This window comes from Littorina saxatilis, unplaced genomic scaffold (assembly GCF_037325665.1).
Source record: "Littorina saxatilis isolate snail1 unplaced genomic scaffold, US_GU_Lsax_2.0 scaffold_159, whole genome shotgun sequence".
NCBI lineage: Eukaryota > Metazoa > Mollusca > Gastropoda > Littorinimorpha > Littorinidae > Littorina > Littorina saxatilis.
This window is the reverse complement of record NW_027128822.1, coordinates 92,733-104,894: the sequence shown is the minus strand read 5'-3', so window position 1 is coordinate 104,894 and position 12,162 is coordinate 92,733. Positions and strand designations below refer to the sequence as shown.

Below are 12,162 nucleotides of genomic sequence, written 5' to 3'. Positions count from 1 at the left end.
GAAAAATCCAGACCTTCATTAAGACCTGCCTCAGAAGAATCCTCCGAATTCGCTGGCCTGACACCATCAGCAACAAAGGCCTTTGGCAGCGAACAAACCAGTTATCCGTAGAACAGGACATTCTGAAAAGACGCTTCCGGTGGATTGGCCACACACTCCGCAAGACGACAACCAGCATCACGCGACAGGACCTCACATGGAACCCGCAGGGCAAGAGGAGACGAGGCCGGCCGAGAAACACCTGGCGTCGTGACTTGGAGGCAGAGGTGAAACACATCGGCTACACTGACAGAGACAACTGGAGAGATTGGCCCAGGATCGGAGTGCCTGGCGAGCTCTTGTTGGCGGCCTATGCCCCGGACGGGGTCAAAGGCATAAGTAAGTAGTAAGTATGGCAAGTTATGTAAAAAGGTGTATTTTTCCGGAGTTATACCCGACACAGACCAACACAGACCATAACATCCGTTATAGGGAAGTAAAGTAATGCGAATGCAATGTTCTGTAGTGGAATGCATGAATGGAGACTATTATAGTTAGCAACTAAACGTAGGTTCGAACTACGCAGTTCGTAACTACAGATTTAGTCAGTCTGCAATGCATGATAGCGAACTTGGTCGAGACTACTTAGTTACCAACAAAAAGAGTAGGTCATAACTTTCAAGTGACGTCACGGGGAATCCCCGTCACTGCGCAGGCGCGGTGAACTCTTCACCTTCGAAAGTGGTAAACAACCCAGCATGTGATTGGGAGCATGGTAACAGTGCGAACTTGAGTGGTTGATCGATGCAATATTATTTTGGCGAGCAAACAAGACAAACATAGGCAGAACGCAAATGTTTCTCTCAGTTCTTCCGCACATTACGAGAGCTAAAACTGCCCGACCGGGGAGATGTACGCAGCATATAGGCTGAGTCAGTGTCGTCGAAGATTTGAGTGATGGCTCAGTCGGTATGTACTGGGAAAAGGTCCGTGTCCCTCATACTGATTGTGCATTTTAAAGCAAAGCTGGAACTTTGCAACAGACAATGATGTATGGATGTATTTAAGTTTGTGTTTCAATTTATGGGAGCGAAACTGACATTTCTGAACTGAAAAAAGTCGTGTTTTGTGGAGTTTAGAGTTGTCAGTAGAGACCGAGTAATCGTTGAAGAGAAATAATTGCATGGTTCACCGATGGAGAGTTAAACGACCATAAAACCGCACCACAGGTATGTCACGAAGCTGTCTAAGTTCTACACTATACAACAAAAGAAAATTGAATGAGGGAATCAAGACAATAGATCAACTCTCTCTCTCTTTCTTTCTCTCAGTCTCTATCTCTCTCTCTCACACACACACAGGCATACGCACACACTAACATACACACACACACACACACACACTCACTCTCTCCCTCTCTCTCTAAACCGCTAAGAGGGAGGGACAAAGTTGAGAACAAGAGTGCCAGATAAAGGAAGGAATGTAATTTGGAGCGATCATTAAACAAATTAAGAAACAAGCAAGTTAGCAAGCAAATCCTTGAAAATGTGTGATGTCATACAAAAGGAGCCAACAATGTTTTGGCCTGGTGTTCTACTTACAAAATAAACTAGTAAAAGAATTGTGAGATGCAAAGAGAAAAGATTAACTAGAAACACTACCGAATTACAAGACATCATCAGTGATTTGAATCATGCACTTATGATTTTCTTCCTTTTTTCCAGATCGGGTAGAATACTTTATGTCAGTGACATATTTAAATGATTGCAATTTTGTGCTGGTCTTTAACATGAATAATTAGATACAATGAATACATTGTTCAATGAGTAGGAAGTGACAATATTTTAATGTGTATGATCTTGTTTGATGAATGCCGCAAACACTCTGAGAAGTTCTTCTAAGCAAGCAAAGAAACAGAGGTAATGAAGTTGGATACTGAGATGACTATATTTTGTAACTTAGACACTCTGTCTATAAGGAAGCTAGCTGTTGCTTGAACATCATTTGAAAATTAATCTGCGCCAGTTTAAATGCATTGCTTCGGTATGGTAGAGCTGATCATCAAAATGCATCTCATGTGTGAAATTTTAGCTTTGATGTTGCACTGACTTCAGAAGACTAACCTGTTTCGTGAGTAAAAACTGCAAACATTTCAAGCTGACAAGAACAGAACGATGTTAAAATATAAGATATGATAAGGGAAATGTGAAGGCTAAATTAAACAAACATGAAATTGTAACCCACTCTGTACAAGTGGCGCGTTTTGCTGCATTGATCATCTTTTATTCTTTTGTGTTCTTTTGAGTTTCCGACAACATTTGTTGTGTCATTGTGTATGAACGTTTTAATTTAAATGATGATAAACAATGATTGCATATTTTGTGTAAACGATTTCGCTCAACGTCTCAGATGTGGCATGCAGGCTTCACGTGGAATAAAACCATCCCTCCACTTTAACATATACCAGCTGTCAAAAACACGTGTGTTTACTTTGAAGTGTTGGAATGTTTGATCAATTAATTTGTTTAACTTCTACTGGCATCAATCCGCAAAATGTATTCATTCAAACATTCCAACTTTGCACATGACCCAGTCAGAATGTAAATGTTTGGTATGTATCAAAGTGTATAGATGGCCTAACCTCATGTAAGAGCCCATGCAGATATAAAATAGTAAGCCAAACTTGGCGTTTGCAAGAAGAACGGTGCCTTGAAACTGACAGCAGCAACAACAATTTAATTATCCACAATCACAGTGTCACTCAGCTTTTCACCCCATCCAAACCACCAGCCATCCTCTCACTAAAAACCAAAACAAACTCCCCAAAACACACAAACACACACACACACACACACACACATTAAAACACAGAGAATCATGAGATTTGTTTGTTTGTTTATTCATCCTGTAGAATGTTTCTTTAGCCACTGAGCCAACTATGATACTCGTCATAAAAAGTAGGCAGATCCGTTTGAGGGCAAATCTTTATGATGAGGCCGTTTATTAAAAAAACCAAATACAGGTTGACCCAAAAACAATGCAACCCACAACAAGTTAATAACCTACATTTGTGGATATACACTTCAGCCTATGCATGACCCTTTTACAAAGTGACAATTTTGAAGATCAAATAGGCTGACTTTTGTGCAATTTTAAATTAAGTTCCCAATTTTGGGGATCGACTCAACGGTACGGGTTTTAAAATTGAGCGGTAGCCAAACTTGCCCGATCTAAGCGCTCAAGATTGTAACATTCGGGGCAATTCGAATCACAAAAGTATACCTTAATCAACATTCAGACCTGGGAATCCCTATTTTGGACTTGGAGTATTCTCAAACAAACTTGGTGTATTTTTTTTTTAAATGAGCGTACTCCACATTTAAACATGCTTCACACGCGTCTGTCTATGAGTATATAACGGCTTTCTTCAGGTCACCGATGATCTAGGGGGTGTATACTCAGACATTCAGATAATATAAAAGCTAAAAGTCTGGAGGGTTTAAATTAAGTAAGTATTGATACCGTTCATGGTCAAACTTCGTTTTAGTGAATCGACCGCCGAATTTGGAATTTATTTTTTGAAATAGAGCACAAAAGTCAGAACATCTTCTGCACGTCAATAGAAACAAGTCGCGTAAGGCGAAAATACAATATTTAGTCAAGTAGCTGTCGAACTCACAGAATGAAACTGAACGCAATGCCATTTTTCAGCAAGACCGTATACTCGTAGCATCGTCACTCCACCGCCCGTGGCAAAGGCAGTGCCCGTGGAATTGACAAGAAGAGCTGGGTATTCGTTGCGCTGAGAAGGATAGCACGCTTTTCTGTACCTCTCTTCGTTTTAACTTTCTGAGCGTGTTTTTAATTCAAACATATCATATCTATATATTTTTGGAATCAGGAACCGACAAGGAATAAGATGAAAGTGTTTTTAAATTGATTTCGAAAAAAACATTTTGATAATAATTTTTATATATTTAATTTTCAGAGCTTGTTTTTAATCCGAATATAACATATTTATATGTTTTTGGAATCAGCAAATGATGGAGAATAAGATAAACGTAAATTTGGATCGTTTCATAAATTTTTTTTTTTTTTTTACAATTTTCAGATTTTTAATGACCAAAGTCATTAATTAATTTTTAAGCCACCAAGCTGAAATGCAATACCGAAGTCCGGGCTTCGTCGAAGATTACTTGACCAAAATTTCAACCAATTTGGTTGAAAAATGAGGGCGTGACAGTGCCGCCTCAACTTTCACGAAAAGCCGGATATGACGTCATCAAAGACATTTATAAAAAAAATGAAAAAAACGTTCGGGGATTTCATACCCAGGAACTCTCATGTCAAATTTCATAAAGATCGGTCCAGTAGTTTAGTCTGAATCGCTCTACACACACACACAGACACACACACACACACGCACACACACACACACACACACGCACATACACCACGACCCTCGTTTCGATTCCCCCTCGATGTTAAAATTTTTAGTCAAAACTTGACTAAATTTAAAAACAATCAAATCTGCATCCAAATCAGTCAGTTTTGTTCACATATCTGGTCTAACACTGACATTAAGGCATGTTGATTTGTGTAGGTGTCATTCCTCTGAGAAGCTGTAAAAGGCAGTTTTAGTGGGTAATGAGACAAAAACCGGTACGTTTTCGTAACTCCTCAACGCATTGCCTTCAACGTTGCGGTGATTTGTGCTAACAGTAGTAACACATGTGGGAAAGTTCATACGGATTTTAAAGTCATTTGAGACATTAGTCTGCTGTTAATTGACATGCCAGAAAGAGTTCTTAAATTGATGGTAGGTCTTCGCTGACTCATTGAAAAACAATTAATTTGTTGTTATCTTCAAGAACAATAACAGATGCGTCACACAATTAAATTTCATGTACATATTTTATCAGACATTGGCGGTATGAGGATTTCAACGCGAACATTAATATTTTGCCTCATTCAGAGCGCTGAGCGCAAATGTAGGCCTACGCCTAGAAAAGCTCACGGCTGACACGCTTAACTGATCATGGCTCTTGAAAGAGCATTTTCCAAGAATGTGTGTGTGCGTACAAGTGCGCTGTGAACAGTCATAGTTGAAAATGTATGAAATTAAAGGTAAATTGAAGCTTTAATTTTTCTTCATGCATGCTAATTTTTTTACAAATTCAGTTCATTGGACAGGGTACATTTTTATTTTTAAAATTCGTTCTGGCATGTCGCGCAACAGCAGAACTAATATCTCACATGACTTGAGATTCCGTGTGTACTTAACGACATGTGTTAGCCCAAATCACTGACAAGTTTTAAGACAATGCGTTGAGGAGTTACTGAAATGTACCATTTTTTGGTCTCATTTTTGTACTTAACGACGTGTGTTAGCACAAATCACTGACAGTTTTAAGACAATGCGTTGAGGAGTTCTGAAATGTACCATTTTTGGTCTCATTACCCGCTAAAACGACTTCAAAAACTGAGAGGATTGACAACTACACGCTCAGCATGCCATAGCGTTCATGTTAGACAAGATATATGTGAACAAAACGGACTGTTTTGGATAAAGATTTGATTGTTCTGTCGAATGACATGCAAAACATGCTTCGGTTTAGTTGTTCTGATTTGTGTTGTTGATTTTCAATCAATCAATCAATCAATGAGTCTTATATCGCGCATATTCCGTGGGTACAGTTCTAGGCGCTCTGCAGTGATGCCGTGTGAGATGAAATTTTATACGGCCAGTAGATTGCAGCCATTTCGGCGCATATTTACCTTTCACGGCCTATTATTCCAAGTCACACGGGTATAGGTAGACAATTATTAACTGTGCCTAAGCAATTTTGCCAGGAAAGACCCTTTTGCCAATCGTGGGATCTTTAACGTGCACACCCAATGTAGTGTACACGGGGCGAGGTTTTAACACGGGAAGCTTGATTTTGTGAATTTGATTTGTGGGAGGGGGAGGGGGGATGTCTGTGTTGCAGGTTTCACTGCATAGACACTACGTCATGAAAACCCAATTTTGTTCCTGAATAAAGTAGGGAAATTCATGGCCTTTTCAGTCATATACTTGGTTTTTCAATCAACAGCCTCATCAGTAAGATCTGCCCTCAAACGCATCAGCCTACTTTTTATGACGGGTAGTGTAGAAACCTCTGCAAGCATTCTCAGCCGAATCAGATGGAAAAGCACAGAATTGTGATGGTACTCTGAATTTGATCATCGTCCCCAGCGAACCCAGGAACCAAGGTGCAAACAGCCTTCCCTTAATGTAGCGGTCCTTCCTGAAAAATAAAGAAAACATATAACTGAGCACCTTCAGTATTCACGGGGTTGGGTTTTGGTTAGCGAGGGGAGGGTGTGTGTTGGGGGGAGAAGATGTGTACGTGTTGAGCAGTGTGTGTGTGTGTGTGTGTGGGGGGGGGGGGGTGAGGAAGCACTTGCTCTTCACATGACCATTGGGATCGGGGATGGTGTGTGTGATATTATAATCTAAACTATTAAAAAAATCTGTGCGTGTATGAACTTTGTGCTCGGCAGAAATGTTTCTCGATTTTAGTCAAAAACAAGTGTGCCCTCAACCCACACACTTTCGCTCTTCAGCATCAACACTATACAGTTTGAGTTTCATTGGGAAATGTGTCTCGATTTCAGTCCAAAACAGAACTTTCAGGATCCAAAGCACTCGCCTGTCAGCCTTTTTATTAAAATACATTCAACCCACCACATTTTCCAGTGATGAAGATTCTGGGGATGTGTGTTGATCCCATTGATTTTGGCCATTTCAGATCTGGCCAGTTGTACATGGGATAGGAACATAACTTCACCCAGACACATAAAATATTGACACCCTGACAGTCAGTGACTGCTTCATGTGCATAGTTGAATTTTGTTTATGAACGAATTTCTCAAAAGTCACTCGCAGAAGTAAAGAAGTAACATTTTTGTTAATCTGAGAGTGGTTTCCACAACAAAATCTAACTCTGAGCAGGAAGAAGCCAGGGTGTTGAATTTAGAAGTATCCGAGTGAACAGATTCATTCTTATTCCATGTAAAAGCCTGGCAAGATCTAGGATGGTGAGCCAAGGGAAGAATAACTGTATGTGCCTTTAAAATAATTCCAGTAAATTAGTAATGATTTCATTTTATCTTGCAATTTTGTTTTACTTTCCTGTGCTGCATTAGTTCATTCACACGGTGTAAATTACTTCAAGAATAGTGGCAAAAGATTTGAGAAGAGAAAGAGAACTAAAACCAAGCTTTATGTACCATTTTGTATAAATAGTACAAATTGTACTATGCAAGGATACATACACTGATACAGATGTAAGAATTTATTTTATACAAAGCCGTAATGTTTTTGTGTCAATAAACTTGCATCTCCTGCCACTACTCTCAGATTCAGATGTAACAAGTGTTGACATAGCTGAATGTATCTATCTATCATTGTAAGTGCATCTAATGTGAAACGCAGATCTCTTTACAACACAACGTACAAAAGTCTGCCAAAAACATCTATACAGCTTCAAACTACTATCACCAGTGCCAATTTACATATCATAAATCAATTTTACAATAACAATTTAATAGGCACAAGCAGGTACTTGGTAGTGGTACAGAAATGTGTGACTTACTCGACTCTTCATGGTAGTCTGTAAAGCAGCATGTCCACTCAGTCTGAATCCTCTCCAGAATAATATCTGAATGCAAGAGCTGTATGAACACTTCATCACACATCATCTCTGGTTTCTTAGGAGGCCTGAAAAAAACCACCATAAAATAATTAATTAACAATAAATAATAACTGTATTATAATTAAACCACTCGCTCATTGATTCTTTTATTCCCTCTTTCACAATCATAGTTTATACAGCAGCATTTACCTCTGACTCTGTTCATGCAGAGTAAATATCAAGTATTTAAACAGAAAAATAAGTCATTGTTGAATAACCCTTCTAAAAATACACAATAGACACACTTTCAGTGGCAGTGATTCAAGTGAAGTCAGTTTCTTTCTTCATTTGTATACACACAAAAATTGTTTTGGGCCAGTTAGTGTTACTCTTGGCTTTACACACTTACTATATCAAATTATACATGCATTCAGCTTAGAAAACATACTTCTAATGTTGGGAGTGCAGTGTGAGGCAGGACATTTACAGCAAATAAGGATACACAACAGTTCATTCAGAGATAGATTTGCCATTCACTGCATTATATTGTTAGTTGAATGAGATAGATCTACAGCGATGCTTCAATGCATTAGATTAGCTTTGTTTTAGTGTCTACTGTTCATTGCTCCACCGTGGGAAATTCAGTCAACAGTGCACAGTTCCGAAGAAACCGATGCTGCTGTGCATATATTCATTGATGCATTGACGATCGTTCATTGTCAATGTCACTGTCAGAAAAACAACAACTGTATCTTTCATCGTCACCACTACACAATGGCTCGTAGGCCTATTTTCCTATGACACTGAACACGGTTTCGGAGACACTCAGACAGTACTGCCTGGCCCATAGATCTAGATCTACCCTTGCTCTCACTTTCTAACAAATGTATTATTCATATTGCAATATAATCTGACACACACTCACACACCGAGGCGCACAAACGAACACACACACCGTGGGACACACAAACTACACGCACACAACGGATGAATCTTGCTCTTACCTGTTGGATGATCCAAACCGATTAAAATCAGCGACAGGAAGATGTACAAGCCAAATTTGTACAGTCGCTGATGTAAAAAGTGGAAATTTAGTCAATGTTCATAGCAAATCTCCCGACTCAAGGTAGATCGTGTCCCAAATCAGCTGTGCCGGTCACTTCACGACTTGTATTTGAACCCCCTCCAAAGCGCAATCAATGTTTCAACTTCTTTGTCGACATCATTCTTTGGTTCATGCGTCGGACTGCCGAATATTTGATTTTTTTGTACAGCAAAATCAAAGACTGTCATGGCGGCCGCCATTTGTATTTTTGCAATAGTTCGAAACTAAGGAATTTGGTCCTCCTCGGAGGAGGACCAAATTCAGGCAAGTTAGTCACCAACTTAGGTCGGAACATTTGAAAATATCGTGCCATGCATTGCGCACTAGAGCGATAGTTTCGAACTTTGGATTTAGTTCCCAACTAGCTTGATAGTCTCCATTCATGCATTCCACTACTGGTGACACAAAAAGTAACAAACTGGCTGCTGCTTTTGCGACGCGTTTTCAGCAAAATGTTGCCGATTCCGCGATTTCCGCAATTCCGTGAATTGAGCTCGACATATACACGTGTGTCTTCTTTTCAGGCGATTTTGCCGTTATTGCGTTTTTGTGCGTCAAAGTTACCATTATCACCATATTTTCAAAAGTTCTTATTTTCTGTAATATTTGGTTTGTACTCGACAAACCAACAAAATATAATCACCAATCAAAAATATTACGTGAAGCTGTCTTTACTTCAGTTGGTGTGAAAAGTTGTTGGAGCCCAGATGTCAGGGGCGGATCAGTTGCTTTGTAAGGGGGGGTTCACTTTGAATCGAAAGTGAATGTGATGGGCGCGAAGCGCCCGAATTTGCTAGGGGGGTCCGGGGCATGCCCCCCCGGAAATTGTTTTGGCCCAAAAAAGAAGCAAAATGGTGCCATCTGGTGCCATTTGAACTTAGAAATGGTCATAGAATCAGCTTTCCCAATTTGTTTAAATTTTTTTTTTGCTGGAGGGGGGTTGCACCTGCACCCTGTGCACCCCCCCCCCCCCCCTCGTCTGCCCCTGGATGTCTCATGCGGTCATTGTCAAACGTAGAATAGGGAAGACGAGATACAGTTGTATTATTCCCCCCTCTGCTTCTTTCTCTCTGTAAACGTGTAGGGCTAGTTATTTTTCAGTAACTTACCCAACAACCAAAATCACTTACCCAACGGGCCTAAATCCTCGATAGCTCACAGGTTGATGAGCTAGACTTTGAGGGAACTACTTTAGCGATTGAAAAGTTCCGAACGCTCTAATGTACGAAATATACATCTCTGGACCAAACGATACAAACAAACTGCATTTAAACTAGCAACTACAGGCTTGAACACATTAATCTCCATATAAAATCCATGAGTTTGGTTGTTTTCTAAATCCAAATCTACCCCCCGCGGGTTAGGGGGAAGAATTTACCCGATGCTCCCCAGCATGTCGTACATTTAAATGGAAATTTCTTTACCTTTGAAGACTTTAGGTTAAATGTTCCTTTTGTTCAAACTAATTTTTTATTCTATGAGGGAGTAATTAAGTCCCTACGAAAATATCAGAGAAAAGTAAAAATTGATTCGTTGAATGGTTTTCAGATTAGGGATTATAAACCCTGGCAGATTATTTGTAGAGGCAAACAGGCAATTAAAGAAGTCCTTTTGAAATCAAAATTTGACGATAACCCTGCAGGCATGAACAGATGGAATATGTATTTTTACAACCTGAACTGGAAACAGATTTTTGATAAGTGTTTCAAAACAACTAAGGACACACAGTTAAGATGGTTCCAGACCAGATTGCTTCACCGCATTCTTGGTGTTGCTTGCCGGCTATTTGTTCAAAAGATTCTTGACAGTCCCCTTTGTGCCTTTTGTAAAATTGAAAATGAAACTATTTCACATATATTTTGGTACTGCCCGCTTAGTCGGAAATTTTGGACTGACTTGGAAGAACTGTTAAACAGAAGTGGTATTTACCGCGCAAATGTTCATTTTACAGAAGAATTTATTTTGTTTGGGTGTATGAACAATGTGGTTTTGGATTTTATCATTTTGTTTGCAAAGTTTTATATTTATAAGAGTAAGTTACAAGAGACAAGGCCACTGTTAGAAATATTTCTAAGAAATTTGAAATACAGATTTGAAATAGAAAAATATTCCAGTTTCAAATCTGGTAACATTACCAAATTTGTAGAATTATGGTCCCCATATGAAGAGTTGGTTAGGTAGTAGGCCTACGCTAGGTTGTGCAGAGATGTGATGATATGTGTTTTGGCTTTGATTTTTGTTTGTTTCTTTTCTATTTTTGTCTTTGTTTGACGGTATTATTAACTGACTGTATTATTATTAAGCAGGTAATACGTCCATAATGTCAAGTATTGTAATCTGCATGCTATGTTAAGCTCCGGCCTTACTTGCAGGAGAACGGTATATGTCCGTCTGTCTGTTATGTCCTAATGCTGTGTGTTGTGTATACTTGCCAAACATATCTATTATAAATGTTGATGGATGAATGATGATAAATTGTAGACGGATGCATGTTATTGATTAAAAGCCCCACAATGATGTGCTTGGCAAAAAAAAAAAAAAAAAAAAAAAAAAAATCCTCGATAGCTCACAGGTTGATGAGCTAGACTTTCAGGGAACTACTTTAGCGATTGAAACGTTCCGAACGCTTTAATGTACGAAATATACATCTCTGGACCAAACAATACAAACAAACTGCATTTAAACTAGCAACTACAGGCTTGAACACATTAATCTCCTTAATTTTTAGGTGCTGGAGTAGTTCTGTGATGGTAGTAGTTTTGTGCAATGCGACTCCAGGTTCAGGTTCTAGAATAGATCTGTGATAGTCTGTTAATACTGTTGTTTTAAACTGTCTAACTGGCTAGATTATGATTATATAATTTTATGTGATGATCTGACTAAATGATTACGTGTACTACTTACTTTTAAATGGATTATAAATTTTAGGTATTCTAGTATTCACTAATGTTGTATTGATATTACTGGCACCCCTTTTAAACTGATATGGTTTTTACCTTTACAAGGCGACGATGTGAATTTGTGATGTAGATATGTGGCTGGTTATGTGTGAGTATGTAAATAATTGTGTGTGTGTGTGTGAGTTGTGTCTGTGTGTGCATGACAGTGTAATGTACGTATGTATGCATGCATGGTGATGTGTGTCTGCATATGTGTCTGGTTGGTTTTTATTTTATTTTTTACCGTGCCGTGCCAAGATGAAATCCTTTTGCAAAATTGGTGAATAAATATCTTGTATCTTGTATCTTGTATAAAATCCATGAGTTCGGTTGTTTTCTAAATCCAAATCTACCCCCCGCGGGTTAAGGGGAAGAATTTACCCGATGCTCCCCAGCATGTCGTAAGAGGCGACTAACGGATTCTGTTTCTCCTTTTACCCTTGTTAAGTGTTTCTTGTAT

At 39.0% G+C, this 12,162-nt stretch overlaps 1 protein-coding gene and 1 long non-coding RNA gene across 2 annotated transcripts in view; one reads left to right on the top strand and one right to left on the bottom strand.

The window, feature by feature from the left end:
• Positions 1-12,162, top strand: part of LOC138957141 (uncharacterized) — a 73,991-nt gene that overhangs the window by 17,914 nt on the left and 43,915 nt on the right. The window lies entirely within an intron of this gene.
• On the bottom strand, positions 6,043-9,158 carry LOC138957140 (uncharacterized). The gene is made up of 3 exons (XR_011452939.1): positions 8,663-9,158; positions 7,625-7,744; positions 6,043-6,269 (listed from the first exon to the last, which is right to left on the bottom strand). It is a non-coding gene; the product is annotated as an uncharacterized lncRNA (long non-coding RNA).